Source organism: Bombus affinis, chromosome 17 (genome assembly GCF_024516045.1).
Source record: "Bombus affinis isolate iyBomAffi1 chromosome 17, iyBomAffi1.2, whole genome shotgun sequence".
Classification (NCBI taxonomy): Eukaryota; Metazoa; Arthropoda; class Insecta; order Hymenoptera; family Apidae; genus Bombus; species Bombus affinis.
The window spans coordinates 1,976,397-1,995,773 of NC_066360.1; the positions used below are offsets into that span (position 1 = coordinate 1,976,397).

Here is a 19,377-nt window from a genome sequence, read left to right on the forward strand (position 1 = left end):
CACGTTGTACCCGGGCCGTACTTGCTTCGCATTCTTCCTTCGCCCCCGGGACCCTGTTATCCGCTGTTATCCATCCATCCATCGTCCAAGCTCCATTCGATTTTCTTCTCTGTATCGCTGTATCGCTTCTTCCCTGTATCGCTTGCTTAACGGATTACGTTTTTCCTCTATACTTGATGTACGGTTAAGCAACACCGATTCGTAGAGACACGAACGCGTTGACAAGCGTTTCGTTGTGCGTTTCGTTGTGCGTTTCTGTTCTGTGCGTTGTGCGACGAAACTGCAACGAAGATGTAACGGTTCGTATCTCGGACGTACGTGAAATCGATAGCTGGTCGCTAAATGCCAAAGCTCGCTTTCCTCCAAACCACCTTTTTATCAGATACGCCTGTTCCTGTTTAAATCTTGATCGATCGGTAGACGAACAGAGCAAAATTTATCCGCTAAATAAAATAAATATAACGGTGTACAAGTACTTTTCGTAGTCAGGGTACGTAAAAGATTCGTGCAATTTCATCAACAGTTGCATAGCGTTTCTGCAAAGTTTCCTAATATTCGATATTCCACGTGTATATTACGAAGGAAACGCGCGGATACCGTATCCGTTACGATCTTTACGTAACCGATGATACGGATACGAACGTGTGCCGAACCAACGATCTCTAACGTCGGACATTGCAAAGATCGTCGAAGGATGCGAAGAGAGCTAGAAAGACGAGAGAAAGCGAATCCGACTGTCTCTCGGTGTTGCGTCAACGTAATTGCAGCAGCGGTTAAGAGAGTCTCTTGTGAACTCGTCCGCGCGCGTTGCATCAGCATCGTGGATGCTGCAAATCGAAAATTATGCAGCCGCCGTATCGCCGAACGATACAAATCGATCCTCTTTTTAGAGGGTTTTTCGAAATGAAAACGAAAGTGACACGACAGCGGCAAGCGACAGAGGAGACGCGGGGCAAGGGTGGACGATCAGGCGTAGAAAATATCGCCAATATCGAAAATATCGTTTCGATCAAATCGGCGTACGGTTTGTTCCAGATAGTTGCAAGCAATGGTATTTATATATTATAACACGATACTAGAGAGGAATAGTAATATCGGAAATCAGTTACTAATGCATATGTATAACGCGTCCAAAAGTTTCCGGCCACTTGTGTTTCTCGATTTATACAAAGTCTGTTAAGTTCTAAGCGTTATATTTGAATGTCAACGTATCGGAATACTAATAGCAAGGAATTGGATTTTTAGAATTCGTTGTTTGAACTGGTCGCCTGTTTATCGTCGGATCGGACGTAGATACGCGAGCTTACGTTTCCTCGGCAGTAGCGACAACGTTCAGCGGTAAAGCATAGTAAAAACCTCTGTAGCTTTGGATTCTTCTAAAATGCTCGAAATGACGATCCGAGAATTAGAAGATAGAAGGTCATCCAGTCGATAACGATTTCAGTAACACACGGTGAATCACCGATAATCGCACGCCGATTGATGTAACGTTTCGCGTTAAACGGCGATCAAAGTGGAACGATTTTGGTGATTGGTACGACCAAGACGAAAAGAATCGATGGATTACTTGAACCGATTCCGATTACGAACGATCGTTGTAGATCAACGAAGCGTTTTTGGTTACCGATAGCCGTTGCAGTATGTCGTCGTTGCTTTCGTCGTCAGTAACCATTATTCGCGATGGAATTTTGTTTTTGGTTGCTCGGCCCACCGACGGAACGATTAACTGCAGCGGATATACCCGGTCTGCCTGCTTAAGGAAAGTTGTACGTAAGAAACGAATAGAGGATCCGTCTTTGGTGTCGTTTGTCCGCGTACCGATTATCGGTAATCGTTGATAAAAATTTGCGACAGTGGCCGGAAGTAAGAAAAAGAAGAAGAAGAAAACACGAAAAAAGAAAAAAGATCGGTTAAGCTACTAGCTTGTAAGGCTTGTAAGGCTAGGGTGGGGGGGGGGGGGTGACGGAGTAAAAGAGAAGCGAGTGTTACATAAACGATCGTATCTCGGCGTTTCACATCGACCTTTAGGGCCGAAACGCGGATCGCGAATCACGGATCACGAGTCGCGCGAGGATTCACGAAGCGGAGGAATCACGAGTAAAGAGAGTCGCGTTAGCGATGCAACGGCACGACGTTCTCCGACTTTCCTCGTTGTTCGTCGACAAGAGGCGTGTGCGCTATCTGGAATACCAATGTTACATAGAGAGGACTTAACGTATCGTATTCTGCATAGCATTGTCTCGTTTCGACGAGTTCTTTGATCGCGCAACAGCGCTCGATTCGGCGGAAGCCGTTCGAAAACTTTGCCAGTTCCACGAAGGAAACTTTCTGTCCTGGAGGCGCTGCCGCGACCGCGACAGTAGTCGACCGAACGGTCCCGGCGCAACCCGTGGCTTTATATAATAAAAGAACCAGCCTCGCGTTCGCAGCCGTGTCGCGAATTACCGACACGCGAATTCTATCCTTACGCAACCATCGTACACGGTATTATTCTAGGTTAAATAATATTATGTCACGAGGAAAGCGTGCTTACTGTAATCGAACATGCGTAACGCGCTGCCTTCCATCAGATTCAACGAGTTTCCTTTCTCTCTCTCTCTCTCTCTCTCTTTAAATATCTCCTTCGTCGTCCGTGTATCTTTATCATTGTGACAAACCGATTGGTCTTGATTTTAGGTCCAATGCGAACGAGCGACTTTAGAAAAGACGGGGACGCGGCTGAAACTCGAGGTGGCACTCGGAGCGCGACGATATCCTTCAAAAGCGACTCGACTTTATACGGCAAAGAAGTAGCGCGCTATAGCGAAAGAAAGGAAGAGATAAGCGAGGATGGCACAACTCCCTCGCTTCTGCGGCTGGTGCAATCGAGTTCTTTCGCATTGAGTAACGTCTGACGTAACTACAGAACTGGAGAACGTGGAACCGGTTCTTCCGAATTTTGTCAAAATTCACGACGATGGAAAAAGTCGAAGGTAGAACGATACGACAGACCTATCTTTATGTCCGATTATCGCGCGTGAGAGACCCTCTAGACTCTAAACGATCGGCGTACAATACGCGTTGTTTAGATGGAAACGCTCAAATATCTGGAAAAATACGAGACGATACGGATAAATTTTTCGGATGGATAGTCGTTTGGTATTTGTCGTCTGTTTGACTCGCCGATGACATTGACCTTCGTCCTAGGCGAAAGGTAAAGGCGACTATTGTTAAGGCTTTTAAACGGATGTCACCAGTTCCGAACGTTATCAGAATACAACAAACTCTTATCTTGCGCGCGTCGCCTGCGTTAAGGTGACCTGATCCGCAACACGGAGACGCGTGAACGTGTTTTTCGCAGCGCCGCTATTGCTATCGCTATTGCTATGGTATCGCCGAAACGCAAGCTTTCCAACACCGCCAAAACGAGTTTCTTTGGTTTGTTTCTGTTACATCGCCTGGCTTCTTTTCCTATTCGTTCTTCCAAGTAGAGAGATCCTACTCTCGTGCATGATTTTATCCGTACGCGTACGTACATCTTGATGGTTGGTTTTTCTTTTTCGAGCGAAAGGATAGGACACTCGACTAGGATACGTTGCAACGTCTCCATTTCGCTCGTTCCGCGCAGTTTGCAATTTACATTGTTGTTAGTAAAATACGTAATACCCTTGACGCTTATCGTCTATCCAACTTTAGGTGGGTAAGAGGTACGCTCGAGCCCAAGTATCTTGCATCCGTTTTCTCTCTCGTCTAAGCATCTATAAGGTATACATAATACGAATATGTAGATATCGTTATTCGAGTTAGTCAATAACCTGTCTCATCCTATTTCACGCTTCGTTCGTTGCGTATTTTAATTGCGTATTTCGTTGATCGCGGCCGTTAACGACCGTAAGAAATAGTCGACGCGACCTTGAATAAAAACCAAAGAAACAACAAAAAGGAAAACATCGATCGTTCCTTTAGATTTCGTGGATCGGACGTCTGCGTTGCAGAGGAATGCTAACGGCCGCGTGTACGCACACCTTTTCCGGGACAGCGCGAAGCGGTAAGCCCTTTGGGAATAATTCTTCCGCGTACACGAGGCCGTGGAAAACAAAACCCGATCACGTAGGTGCGCGCATGGGCGTGAGTATGCTCGCGACAACGTGTCCCGTTTTTGAAATCGCCCCTACGTGATCGAGGTAGATCCGCTTGAATTTCTCAGGAGGCAAGCGATTAGCAATCGGCCGTACCGAGACTCTGCCAAAGATTACCAACGAGTTACGGCCCGATATTCTTGTCTGTTTTTTAAATTTTACGTTGGATTCGGTCACCAACCGAATGCTAATTCGCCCCAACTTACATAACCAACACACGCGTACCTGCGAAAGCTAATCAAATTTCATGGTTCTACGCTCGTTCTTCTCCTCCTCCTGCTCCTCCTGCTCCTCCTTCTGTTATTCTTATCGAAAGAATATACGATGAGTCAGAGCTTGGAACACGAAATGAAAAGTCGTTCGATCGATTTAATCGATTCGTTCGACGTGTACTTCCAAATATCGTTAAAATGTCCTAGAACGTCCGTTTGAATGGCTTTTCGTTGTACGTTTTGGTAGTTTATAGTTTCGTTTAGTCCTTTATACTATCGTTGGTTTGTAGCTTAATGTTACGCTTTGTATTCGTCTCTAGATATTTCGTTGTTGAATCGGACGAAAGGAAATAGACAGAGTGAAACGTTGTCGTCCTGCAAGAGTAAATAGGATAAGAACGCGTAGTTATTTCAACGAGCGAACAAAAATAATTACCAAAATAAATACGCTCTATAGGTGATTCTACAAATACAAAGGGTATTACTGTTACCGAGTAATACGATTTAAATATGGGTTAGAAAGAAACACGCAAAAAGATAATCGGTTCGTATTAAAAGTTGCGTATTACGAATGTGAGGTTTTGCGGTAATGCGGTATTAAGATAGGAAAGGTTATCGTTGTAATATTTATTATTTATATAAATAATAATTAGCGCGAGTCGTTCGCACAAAGTTATTTACTGTATGGAAACGTTTATATTTGCTAGTTTGATAGATACGTGGGCATGCATAGGTGCGTAAACACGGTGTTTGCAGTTAAACGAGAAAGAGGACGAGAGAGGGCAGCACGCGTCCAATGTTTGCAACGTCTAGTCGATCCGAACGATGCGATGCGTTTAAGGACTGCGAGCTTCGTACTGTTCAACTTTCGAAGGTATACGTACGTAACTCTGTGTATTTATATATGCATTTATGTCAGAGAATTTGAACACGGACGCGTATAAGCAAGCAAAGAAGCAAGGAGCGCACGAACGAGCGATCCCCGGCTTTGGAATCGCTTGCGCAACGGCTCGAGCTCATACCGGGTACGAGCGGATGAACTTTTCCGTATTGGGAATGCTTATGAAATAATCTACGAGGAGGATCGGCCGCTTAAAGGTTCGTTCGCGTCTTTCACCAGCTTACAGGACTCGTAAGAAAAAGAGAAAGGATGAAATACTAAGTGGTTACGTTCCTTCCGAGGATACGCCTTTCGTTTCGTTATCGTTAGGAAGAATTAGAACGCGTTGAAATTCGAGAACATTACGACACGGAAGTTGGAAGATGGCGCGTAGGATTTGAAAAATTGTTGGCGGGCGAATATCGCCGGTGGAATCGGAGTGGTTGCGGAATAGGTTATGTGCGTGGCGCGCGAGCTAAGCCAATCGAGTTGCGCAAAAGATACGGTACAAGTGGATGAGAGGAAGACGGTACCGACAGCTATCGGGACGAAGAGGATCGCCAGAAGAAATTCTCAGTGGCGTAACGCCGACCTCCGTGTTCTCTCTGCTCGCTCCTGTTCCAGACCGTTTTCCCTTTATACTCTCGATGCCGGGGTCCCGATATCGCTGCTTCATCGCGATGCGCTCGTGTGCCGTCGCCTTGGTCGTCGCTAACCGTTGCCGCCGTGCCGCCGTGCCGCCGTGCAGCCGTGCAGCCGTGCCACCGCGAGGAAACGAGACGAGCGGTTAGAAAAGAAAGGAGGGACCGGGACAGGATGAGAAAGGCGAGGAGAAGAGTTCTCCGAGAGTTCATCGCTTATTATGTAAGCAACGTAAGTAACGTAAGCGATCCAGGAGGGAGTGGAAGGTGCGGTAGGAGCGCGAACTCGGCGAAACGCTTATCGGCTTGACATTTTCTTCGTAAATACTAATAGGACGACGCCATTTTTCTAGCTACGGTAATTTCATTTTCTTACCTGCTCTTTGCTTCTAGCTCGAAACGTAAGTGCACGGCGATTGCTTGCATACACGGATACACGTATACACGGATACACGTATACACGGATACACGGATACACGTATACACGGATACACGGATACACGAATGCACGGATACACGGATCTACTATGCGGTCTGCATCCGTGTTCTGTTTCCTCGTACGGAGCGCATCTTCTTTTCTGACTCGACGAAGAAATAGGAGAAGAGGAAAAAAGGAGCGCGGCTCGGGAGTGGAAGGATCGTTTTTCGTTTCTTCTGGACAAAGTCGACCACCATAGGTACGGTTCCTCCTTTTCGTGAGAAACTTTTCGGCCAAGTGCGAGCAGGGGGATGATGGTCGCGCGCGCGTAACCGGTATATCGACGTAGGTGCTCGATCCCGCCACGTTTCGTTCTCGTGTCTCCTTTTTTGTATTTCGAGTCGTTCCCTCCTCTTCGTTCTCCGCGCGTTCACGACTTCTTTTCCTCGCACGCTTTCTCTCTCTCTCTTTCTTTCTTTCTTTCTTTTTTTCTTTCTTCTTCTTTTTTCTTTTCTTTTTTTTTTTCTCTTTCTTCCCCCAGCGTCTCTCCATCCGGCTACAGACGGCCAGGTAGCCCGTCTTTTGCGGTCCTGATTTCCTCAACTTGTCTGCGACCGGGCGGATACCTTCGAAAAGCACGTATCTTACCCTCGCATGGCCATTGTTCGGACGAAAGCCGTCATTGTGCGAGCAAATCAAAGGGAGTTGGAGTGCGTTTTCCTTGCATCCCGTTACATGACCGAGTGAGCTCTTCGCATCCCGAGACGAGGACTCGGTCAATACGATTCGTATACGCGAGAAAGACAGCCAACGAGAACAAGCCGAGGGGCGAAAAGGCAAAGAAGAACCTCGAGAAGAATCTGTGTAGGTCGTGGGAGGAGTCGTGGGAAAATCGTTGCCAGCCTCGTAAGACGTTTTCGAAACCGCTTAGCACGGCTTACCGTTTGTCGCGTAACGATATTTGCTTCGAATCCCTCTCTCCCTTCCACCACGCGCTCTGTCGTTGTCGTTGTTTATCGTTAGGAAACGTTATGCCGTAGATACCAACGATGCGACAACGATCTCCTAGTTGGAAGTAAATGCGTTGCGATCCGTTAAGCGTAAGTAACAACTGGTAAGAAGTTTCATCGAAGATGAATGTATCGGATCGAGGTTGGTTTGCTATTTGCGTCGTTAAATATCTCGTTTGTTAGAAAACATCGTGGTTAACGCTTATTTTCTCCTCTTTCTCCATCGAATTTTTGGGAGAATAAGTTACGCGTACGCGAGCGCATACGCGAGCGGTAAAAGTAAAATTATTAAATACAGATCGGTTTTGAAGCTAAGCATCGGTTTTAGCAGAGCATTTGGAACAGGTTTCGCGCGCCCTACAGCCTAATTTCCATACGAAACCGTATGTAAATGGATCTTCATTCATAGACGCGTGAAACGTGCCTCGGCCCCTTTGCAAAAAGACGGATTTCCTGATTTTGTAAAGAACAGAAGCGTCAGAGATAAAACTCGTGGCTCATGCCTCGATTGAAAGAACCTGGTAAATCGTGTCTGTATGCCGCAATCACGGATGAAAGGCACTCGGATTTCGCGATTCTCTGTTCTTCCAACGACGCCGTTGGAACCGTTTCGGAACCACTCGGCCCATCTAGGTAACCCGACGGAATTAGCGCTCGCTTTAAAATCTAATTTTCCACGCTATTTATCGCTATTATCGATATAGCTGCGACTAAGGCGAGTTATGGAAACGACGGATATCTCTTTTCCAGAGCTAAAGAATAGATATAATCGATCAACGCGTTTTCTGTTTCGACGAAAATATTTGCAAGTTTCGCGAGAAAGATACGTCGGAACGATGCTCAACGACAACGCTGGAATAAAAATAGTTGCGTCTGTCTAGGAACGCGTCTGAATTCTCGACTAACGCGGAAACGACACGTACCTTGTTAAAGTCTTTCGGACGACGTCTCTCTCGGTTTCTTCAATTTTTTTCGCATGTTCCGGTATTGCGGCGGTCGGAAAAATATATAGCCCAAACAATGCCGGAACCGCGAAGATCGAAGCATACGCGATAGGCTAAACGTCGTATCTCGTTTCTGCTCGTCGACTACTGTACCATGGAATCGTATCAGGATGATGGAAAAGAGAGTTTGAGAAAACGTGGTAATGGAAAAAGTAGTTCGGCTCGTTCTTCCCCTTTCCCTCTATAACGATCTTCTTCCCTTCTTACTGCAAAGTGTAGATACGCGTATTTCGTGAAACCGGCGACAAAGGAACCTTTAATTTCGTTAGTATCGCGGAAAAAAAAAAGAACGCGGCGCCTCGCTCTCTTTGTATCGCACTTCCTGTTTTGCAAGGGCGAAATTACGAGAAGGCTGGCCAACATGCAACGAGCCCCCCTTTTGTCTCGGCCTCCAACGAGATCTCCGTTGTTTCTTTTCACGAGGCTCATATTCCGAGTAAATTTCTGGTTATTCCGCTTTTTGCATCGGCTGCTTGCTCGATTCACCGTGCACGCGGTATCCTCAGCTACCAAGAAGACAGCTAACCAAAGAAATTCGCACTTATTGTTGATGTTGCGTTCATGACCGAATCGGTGTTAACGTTGCCTCGAACCCTTCGAGCCAGCGAAGGGGAAACGAGGAGAAAGACAGCGAACGAAAAGACTGCTCGTTTTATCCGAATTACGATATGCCGCGCACGAATACGGCTGTTTGCGATTAATCGGTGGAGTTTAATTAATCGGGCGATCGGATTATTCTTCGTTCGCACCTACGAGATATTTGAAAACGCGGCGTAGGTATTGCGCGTTAAACAGGCGATTATTTTAAACTTCATAGTAAATATTCCCCGTTCTTTATAAATATTAACGCGTGTTCGCGTTCCTCGCGTAACGTACTACGGTTTTTCCGGTTGCGTTCTTCGCCAGCGACATTAGAAATAGCTAGCCGATTACCAGGATCGCTGATGCAATATTATTCGATCCAGTACGTTTCTTCTTTGCATCCTTTCGTTTACGACGTCGCGTTCCAACGAAAAATACGAACGTGTTTGTTGGACCGCGTCAACGATAAGATAATGTCAACGACGGATGATGCCGTTATATGTCGATAATCGTATCGTAGTATCGCTTCTAATCCGATCTGCGTTGATCGTTGCGTTTTTCATCCGAAGGAGACGAACGACTAGGGAGACGAACCGATGACGGAAGCAGGCGGACAGAAGAGAAGAGAGGAGAGGAGAAGAGGAGAGGAGAAGAGAAGAGGAGAGGAGAGGAGAGGAGAGTAAGCACGTATATGAACGCCGAGAGGGGCAGGAGGACGATGGGAAGACACGAAAAGAATGTAACAAGAGTGACCGAGCGTGGACCACGTCGCAAATTGTCTGAATTAATGCTGCAGTAGGGTCGTTTTAACGTGTCGAGATAAAACTCGTCGCACGAGGAACGATTTCCGATGCCGATCGCTCGATCGCCTTCGTTCCACGGCTGGCAAATGCGATCCGTGCTCGAAGCGGGCCGTTCGGCGAGTCGTGCTCGCAAACCCCTAATTTTTCCGCCGTTCCCGACGGTCGGCAAGCTCTGTCGCGACACCGAGCGATGGACAAAACTTTGTCCGTTCGCGTAGATTGACGCAAACCGAGTTGAAATGATCTCAATTAGAGGTTCGGTGTTAGACCGAGTCTGACAGCGTTCTTTCAGCCGTCGGCTTCGACGTCTTCGCCTTTCAAAAGTTCCCTCGCCAGTTCCCACCATCGACTTTTTACTTTAGTTCTATCGATGGATGGAACGTACGCTGCGTAAACATAGAAATAGCACGCTGTACGAACGATGCAACGCCGTGCCAAACAAACTTTTCCCGTAACGAAACAACAGTCGTTGAGCCTGTATGGACGTACGGTGTCCGAGGCCTGGCTGGAAAATCGAATATATATATATATATATATATATATATAAGTAGGTGGTAAGAAGGAAGCATCCTCGGACGCTCGGACATTGCGAAACGTTAAGAGGCGTCGCGTCGAGCTCGGTTCTTACCAAATAGCTACGAATATTTGCCACGAGAGCCGAGTTAATAAAAGAAGAGAAAAGACTCGCTCTATCGATAGATCAGAGTTTCGGCGGACCGTTCGCGATCGTTTAAAACATCCCGTTTGGAAATCCCGTTTTAATTTCAGTATTTTGCCCTTTCGTTCCGAGAATACGTGCGATCGAGAAGAATCGGATCTAGCGGTCGTAGTATTTTTTTTAAACAACAGCTCGAAAATAAATATTTCCAGTTACACTCGGCGAAACGACTATCGCCAAGCAAAGTGCTTTATAACGAAATCGATATTTTTAATCAAGTTATACGTTTAATTTGCGCTTTGAAATATTTCCTTGCTATTTCTGGCCAAGAAGCTGAATCCGTTTGAAAAGGGTCAAAGGGAGTTTGAAAGGTAACCTCTGGTAATTGCGGGCGAACCAGTGCCGAGAAACGGACAATTAAACGCGATTAAGCATTAACCCACTTTCTCGGTTAGCTGTCTCGTATTTTGGATCACCGTGTTCTATAAAAAACAAAAGTAAAAAATGAAAAAGGAAAAGCCAGGAAAAGCCGTGGTAGGTTCGAGGATAATTTTTCTTTTCTCTGTATTTTTTTTTTTTCTTTTCTTTTAGCGTACGTAGCGCGTATCGTTCGCCAAGACAAATTCCAGTTTTTCTTCGAGCAGGAAGAAGATAAACCGATAAAAGAAGCGATCGTTCTCCAAAGGATCTCGGTGATTATCGAAAACGAGGTGGGCTCGATCGAGGAAGGGCCTCGCCCTTTTCCTCCCTAAGAAACGAGGAGGGCGTGTCTGTGATCCACCTTCTCTCTCTCTCTTCCTCCTTTCCTTATCCCTTTCGTCTTACCAGATGCCACAGATCGATCGACAAATAGATACGTTGTTGATTTTAACAGATTAACCAAGCAGGCGCTGTACGAATCGCGAGCGAGACAGCTACGACGCTATAGAAGGAACGTAAAAAGGAGCGGACTTTTAAACGTTCGGAGCGCAAAGTATAATCGGATTTGCGCGTGGAAGAAAACACGTAATCCAAGGAGAGGAAAAAACGAAGGGCGAAGGTTAAAAGTGTCGTAGAATGCGCAATGTTGCGGGTTCCCGCGTGTATCCTTTGGTCCAGGCCGAAGATCGAATTCCACTTGTCTCCGGATCGCTTCCACCTGCGACGAGATTCTCACGAAACTGTATGGCAAGGTATAAAAATTCGAGAAGACCGGTGCGATCCTTTTGTCTCGCAAGTTTTTCTGCTTCCGGTGATGGCCGTCTCGCGCGACACAGTCCTCCTCTCGAGAGAACGAAAGAGCCGAACAGCGGCGGACCTCGAGGTACGTCCGACGTACTTGGAAATGACAGTCCAACCGACTGCAACGCCGAAAGCGTCGAGTAATCGATAATAAGTTAACGAGCAGGTTTGCTCCGCTCGCTTGGTCGGTTGCTCACGAGCGAGGTATTCGATCGAGTCGATGACAACTTCCGGCGGTGGTAACGAGCGGTCGACACGCGATTGCGACTGCAATGCCACCGCGGTTCTGTCAGGATTCCGGGCTTCGAATCGCCGAACACGGTCATAACCACTTTGCCCCGAACGCTGTCAAATGGCCTCCGTTTAGACTAAAAATTCACACTCGTCTCGACTCGAACGACGCGCCTTCTTCTCTTCCCCTTCTTTACATTTTCTCCGCTTTTCCTTCTTTCGTATCTTTTCACTCGTCTTTTCCCTCGTTTCCCAGTGATCCACCGTACGATGGACCCGGTCTTCCGCTTCTTTTACGAATCTCGTCGCTCCACATCACCGAAAGCGGTTAGTCGACAGCGGGACCGAATGCCGTTCGACGAGACGGTCAAGAAACAAGAGGAAGAGGAAGAAGAAGAAGAAGAAGAAGAAGAAGAAAACGGTGGAGAAAGAGGAGGACGTTCCGTTATCGTTCTCCTCCGCGTAACCGTACCTCCGACAGAGGGCGCGATCCCAGATCACCTCTGGTCCCAAGGAAGGTCAGATCACCTACCACTACCGCTCTTCCGTCTTCTTCGTTCCTCCGTTCCTCTCGGCTGTGAAACGATTTGCGGGCAAAATTTCTAGATTATGGCCCATTTTCGAAAAACGTCTTCTCCGACTGTTGCCGCTGATCGCCGATATATTCGCGCGACGTTGTCTCCCGTTATTTCAGTGCAAATTTCGAGAAACTGGCGTGTGTCGGTATTTTTGAAGGAGGCGCGAAAATACCGAGATACGTGGGATTTTTAAAGGGTCGAGCAGGTTCGAGTTATTTTTCGAGCGATGGTAGAGAGCACGGCGATCGAGAGAGGTTGGAACGCCTCGATGCCTTAATGCCTCGGTGCCACTACGTAACGGCTCCTTGCGACTTCTTTGGCTTCCGAGACAAACGAGGGTCGCCGAACACCCGGAAGTTCGTTCGACTCGGCGCATTAGCTCCTCGTCTGCCATCGTATTACACGGCTTTTAGGCTCTCGGCAGCCTCTGTTACCCGGATCTCTACGAATCAACGATTACAATTGGATATTAAACGCTTACGTACACACCGTCGACCAACGAGCGAATCGAAAAGTCGAGATTCCGCGTACGAGTTTTCTCGCGTTCCAGAGACGTCTCTCGTCACACCGGTGGAAAATGGTAGTAGCGTTTCCTTCGTGGATACCGGAATACCGGAAATGTTCGTTCTACTTAGAATTTCGTCTATTCGCTGGATTCTCGGAGACGGAGGAATTCGTTGAACAGGAGCGGATTGGATGTCGCGCGGCAAGAGAAGTAATCGGAGGAGCGAGCCATCGTAGGTAGAAAGAAGACGGATCCAAAGTACCTGTTACATCGGAAGCCGGTCGAAGGCGCCGTTCGAGACACGCCAGTGTGGGAAGCTGCGTCGGCGTTAGCTGCCTCGCGCTTCGTCACGCTGTGTTACTCCGCTCCGCGCCGTTCTGCCTCGCATTACGTCGACAATTGATCCTAACGCGCTAGACGCCGAGCCAATTAAGAGACCTCTTGTCCGATTACGTCATCTACCCAGCGATACTCACCGTCCTCGCGCTTTCTACTCCGGCCTGAGCGATATTTTCTTCTCGACTCGCCTCGAAACTCACCTACGGTACGCCGATCGGCCGAACGCCGGCGGAAAAACCGCTATAACGCGCCGTCCTAGCGTTCTCCGGCCGCCAGTTCGTTCGACCAATTCGCGGTCGTCGTTTACGCGACGATAACCGATCGATCGGATCGCCACGCGACGTCGTTCGTCAAAAGAGAAACGTCGGTCGAAGCGTGTGCGCGCTTCGACCAGCGTATGACCCAATTCGAACGATTGGTCGTAAATCGGCGGATTTCGTACGAGCGCCGCGACCATCTTTCACGCGTACGTTTTTTCTAGGAAGGAAGGAACGACGATTCTCCCTCGAAACTACGCACGAGGAAAAATAAAGAAAGGGAGACGTTCCATCGATGTTGTTTCCAGGTAGCCGTGACCTCCTCCTTCTCTTTTCTCGTCCTCACCACCGAGCTCCGTTATTTTCGCCGTTGACTTTGCCGTTGACTTTGTCGACTCGACGAGTCGAGTGTTGGATCGCGCACCGTCCTGCTTCCATCTTCCTTGCCGAGAAAAACGATCCAGGCAAATTCGACGTACGTCAAGATCAACCCGGACATCTTCTCGTCTCGCGCGATAATCAAATAGACCGACGTAAAAAGGAGAAGAAGAAGAACTCGCGGAAAGCATCGGACCGTTTGACTAGATTGGTCATCGGTCATCCGCGTCTCGCCTACATTTTCTAGAATAATCGAGATACGATGGGATATTTCGGTAAAAATGACTGTCGCATCCGGGGCAAAATACGCGAAATTTGATTTCAAGCTCTCTGTTAGAAGGAATAGAAAATCGCATGGAAGAAGGAAATTACAATGCCTGATCGCAAGTCGGACACCGTCTCCATATCACGTACGCTGTGCGAACGTATTCGTTCGAATCCGTTCTGCCAACTTGCTACTCGCGTGTCGTATCAGCCGTTCTTACGGAGAACGACGATCGACGTACATATCCAGCGTAACTCGTTTAAATGGCAAGTACGCTATCTACAGGGTGTTCGATAGGCTTTTTCTAAATAACTCGCTCGGGAAATTATTCCGCGACGTACAAAGATACTTGCAACTCGACTCGTGCAAGCACATGGAAGACCGACTCGCGTACGAATAAATTAACCGGTTACGTCGCGGAATGTTACGTAATGCCGTTGGAGATGTACGAAGCTGTCCTTGACCGTTTCGATCGGAGAAAAACAGTTTCGGCAATCTCCGTCGCTTCCGTTCGACCATCCGAGGACAAAGAGGTTTTTCGCCGTTCGGTCCGGCGGTTTTACGCTTGGTAAATTCGAACGTACTTGACGACCAACACCTTGCGCGGTCGCGTTTAATCGCGCGCCACGTTTGCCCGAAGAGAAGCATCGCGCTGCTACCTCCGAGAGCCCGAACGCGGATAATAGAAAGCAACGGCGAGACATTGTCGTAGAATTTGCGACACGGCCGCGTCGAATAATACCTCGGAGAAGAGAAACGCGCGCGCAGATACTGGTAAACGGTCACCGTGAATGGATGGCTGGCGAATGCCAGCGTAATTTAAACGTCGGTGCTGCGTGCATGGGTATATTAGATATTATTCGGTGAAAAGAAAAGAAGGAAGGGAGAGAAAGAAGGAGGAGAAGAAGCACGGAGAGCCGTGGACGAGAAGAAAGAAGGCGAGTCAAGGGAATTCCAACGAGTTCCTTCCTGGTAGCAGCGAGCTTCCCCTCAGCCTCGGTTTCTTCCTGTAAGAAGGCCTTCGGAAGGGGAAGGGGAGCTGGCCTCGTGGGCGACTCTCGCGTTCCTAAACTGCATTCCAACCTGCGTTGCCACGTCTCGTCGTAAGCACGCGGATACACGCATAAACGAACGAACACGCATGGTCGAAGGTGCGTGCAGACACGTGCACCGTCTAGTACGGCCAACGTGTTTCGGCCGGGCACGCATCAACGGGGTTCGACCGCTCGTAAATATTCCGATAAACAACACCTTCCCTGCCCATCGGCCTTTCCGCCGTTCCGTCTCGTTCCCTCGTTATTCTCATTCCTTCCGTTATACGAGAATCCATCGTCTCTCCTGCGAGAACGGAAACGTTGGAAAATCCACGACCAACGAGATCGCACATCTAGAAGAATACGACCGACAACCAGGTGCTCGATAGCTCTCTCGCCGACGATTATCTCGTCAATTGCGTCGTTATACGCGAGTACCAGGACGGCGTACCTTCGTTCGGGACAACGCGATACTAATTACCGACGAATAAGGATAAGAGTAAGGTTGGAACGAACGTTGCGCGAAGGAAACGTCGCTGCTCGTGCAGGCTGTGCCGCGTAACGCGACTCGTTATTTTCCTTTGCCATTTGCGGCCGTGTAACGAAAGTGTCTCGAATCGTACTTTGATGGTATCGCGCGTACGATCAAGATACTTTGTTTCCGTAGCAAAATCAACGTCGCTTTGGATAACGTTGGATAGAACCGTGCCTCGTTCCTCCTAACTCTATCTAATTAATCGAATAATTTTTCTTCTACTCCGAAACTGTAGCTACGCTACCTACCGTTGTACCCGCGGGGAACTCTCAAACCTACTTTTAACTCGTCGCGTTGCTCTTCCTGTTCCTATTGTACCTATCTTTGGTTTAGCCCTCCATCCAACCTCTTCCTATTCTTCGGATATCCCTTGATATCGGCTTGATCGTTCTATTACTTTTTCGCGGTTACTCCTTCCTTCCTTCCTTCCTTTCGTCGTTCTTTCAATCTCGCGCCTCTGCCTTCCATTAACCCGCGATCTTGCGATTCAACCGATTCGTCGTCCATCGACGGCGGATCGATCCTACCTAGCGGAGTCACGCAGCCGCCAATCTTGCGACGAAAGCTCGAAAGCTGCGTTATAAACCGCCCTGTATCAAGCGTATCTATTTCTGCCACTTACGAAGACAACGTCGAGAACCGGAATCGCGTAGATTCCGATAAACGAAATGTAAAAATCGTCTGGTTTTTCGCGAAACTTTCGCCTAATTATCGCGGAAACGTGTTTTTCACGCGCGATTCGTAGCTTTCGTTTCCACGCGTTGCACACACACGGCAGTGGCGTGGCGCGGTGCTGCTGCACGGTATTGCACGAAACAGGGCACGTGTACGATACCCACGGTACGTTAGGTCTCGATCGTATCGAGACACGGCTTGGCCGCGTGTTCTTAGGAGCCGAGAAGTGGACGCAAAGCGGTCGAAGCAGCCAACTCTCGATAAGATAAAAAAAAAAAAAGAAAAAAAAATGTTCCCATAGCTGCGACCAAGTTTCCGCGGTTTTATTTTAAATAGCGTACGGAGCGTTCGCCGTTCCCTGTATAAGGTGGTCTATCGGGAGACTAGCTTCCGGTCGACTCGAGGTTTTTCTCATATCCTTCGCGTAGCTTCTCGCGATACTCACGGCCAGTGGCAGGTACACCTATATTTGAGACCTCCGTGCGCGCTCGACCATGTAATGACCACCGTCTCATCCCAACGCAGGAAGAGGAACAGGTTTTTCATTTTTCACTGGCTTATCGTCCCACCTTAACCTCAAGCTCGTCGATTCTCCGGACGTCGAGACTCTCGGATGGAAGAAAAAAGAGGCGAGGGGAAAAAGAGAAGACGGGATACGATCGGACGAACGAAGTGAAAAACGCGCGGAGGCTACGCGCGGATGTTGGTCCTGTTGGCGTCGAAACCGACGTCGAGAAGAAAAGGAGGAAAAGGGAGAATCGTAGGCAGGGAAAGTGAGCAGCGGTTAGATACGAGGAAGACGCGCGGTTATGGGCCAACTCTGACGTGTCCTGACACGCCTACGCGATCTCCACGGTCGATCCTGCTTTAGGATAAGGCGGATTATCAACGCGGCTTCGTCTTCGACGCAGGTGTCTCCGCTCGACTCGCCGCGTCACCTTTTCCCTTCATCTTATCCGCATCCTCCCCCGATCCTCCTCGTCTTTTATTCTTCTCTGTTCGTTCGCGTTCGTTCATTACGCGAAATACTTTGATCGTTCGCGACGCACGACCGTTAAACCACGCACGAAAGATTCGAAGAAATCGTCGATCGAGAAAATATCTATCGCGAAGAATCGCGTGGCCAAGGTGCGTTTTATTTAATCGCCCCTTTATATATCTAGGACACGACGAGGAACGCGTTCGTTGCCGAATTACGTAACAAGGTGAAAATTGACGAGAGTAAGAAACGGAACGCGTTCGAACAAAGAGAAACAGCAAGGTTTCCTAATTAAACGGAGATGAATTTAAAGAGCTGGTGAAAAGGTGTAGAATTTCGACGCCTGTAATAACAAAGGCATGTGTTTCCCGTTCGCTCGTGTTCCCTCTGAATTTTTTCCCCCCTCCCCGGGAAAAACCTCGCCGTCGGTTGTCTCTCCTCTTTCCGATAAATCGTCACGGCCGGTTTTCTCGTTACCGTAGTAACTGCTCGAGCGTCGTAAGAATTCGCGTAGAACGGAAAAGCCAGCCGTGGCGAACAAATATCAAAATACAGGGGATCGAGGAGAAAAAATTGCGAATGCGCGTCGTGCGTTTACGCGTTGTAATACATGTATGCATATGTAGGAATGGTTACGCGGACGCAGCCTTTCTTCGCGGCCGTCGTTCGTCGTCATCGGTCATCGAACTCGCGACAAATTCAAAATAAACGGTCGAAGCGCGCTCGAGTTCGCGTATACAGTTACGCTGGCAGCCAGCCGTTTTTCTCGCAAATTTTTAGAGACTCGTACGTATCTCGTTGTTATCGTCTCTTCGACCGTTTATCGGTTCTCTCGCGCCTCGAAACGATATCGCGATTCTTTCTGATTCGCGAAACTGCTTTCGCCTGGTCGATCGCGACATTTTTCGACCTCGTCTATGGATGCGCTTGCTTTTGCAGAAAGGGGAAAAGCCACGACGACGCGTGAAAAATCAGTTGGACAAACTTTCTCGCGAGCTCGGCGAACCCGCCGTCACGGACCGCTACCCTCTGGGAGTCACGCAGCCGTCCGGAATAACCGAAGCTCTCCGGACGACCGTCGCATCGGAAATCCGTCGCGCGGTATCTCGTCTTTTTTCTTTATATTCTATTTGACCTTCTTTCGAAGCTATAGTCGTTTTTTCGTTTCGATAACGCCCGTCTACCTCGTCAGAAACCGATGGAATCGTGGAATCCGATGGAAATGGCTGGACCAACGAACGCGGCGAATATTAATTTTCTAACGAGGCAAAGATCCATCCGAACGCTGTACAACTACAACGACGATCGGTAACCAGATAGAAAGAGTAGTTGCAGTTTTCTTACTCTTTTAAGAAACGGATATGGCTTCTAACGTGCATCGGCCAGCTTACCTAGACGACCCGTTTAGAGGGTGTGACCCTGCCGATCGAAATCGTTGGTTCGTTGAACGTTCGCAAAGTATCGAAGAAATGGATCGATGCAAGGATCGTAGGAACCCGGACGTGTAACGTTTCACGGTACAAGGATGTCCGGTAAGTCGTTTTATCGTCGAATATTTTCATTTAGTTTTATCGCGAATATATCGCTTAGATACTTTGGCGATACTTTGACGCGTAACGGTTCGGTATCGGCGTTGTCCGCGACACGGACTCGAATTAGCACTCGAATCGCGTTATTTTCGCGAAACGGTGGCATTCGGCGAGTAAGCGAGTCATAGGAGACCGGGTAAAAATGTTTTCTCGTTCGAGTACGCGAGACTCGACTGTAACAGCTGTATCGTTAGACACGGACAAAGTTGGGAGAAAAAGGCGTCGGCCTGGTTCTGGCGCGCGCCGGTGCTCAAGACGAAGAAAAGTCGAAAGAGAATATCGGACGGTTTACGAAACGATCGACCAAATAGAAACTTAACGACGCGTTTAAGGCTTATAACGATGGTTACCAGCGAGTACGATGGCCGTGATCCGATCCACCGTTGGAGAGGAAACGAAGAGAAACGCGGACGTACAGAGAGCGGATTAAACGAAGGCCAAGAAGGAGACATCCAGCCGACCTAC

General features: G+C 48.2%; 1 long non-coding RNA gene across 1 annotated transcript in view; it reads left to right on the top strand.

The window, feature by feature from the left end:
* The window catches only part of LOC126926015 (uncharacterized), a 40,003-nt gene that overhangs the window by 926 nt on the left and 19,700 nt on the right, over positions 1–19,377 (top strand). Inside the window, exons 2-6 of the long non-coding RNA XR_007714217.1 lie at positions 2,677–2,972; positions 5,038–11,629; positions 12,035–12,296; positions 18,263–18,424; positions 18,516–18,855. This is a non-coding gene — a long non-coding RNA (uncharacterized LOC126926015). The remainder of the gene's footprint in view (positions 1–2,676; positions 2,973–5,037; positions 11,630–12,034; positions 12,297–18,262; positions 18,425–18,515; positions 18,856–19,377) is intronic.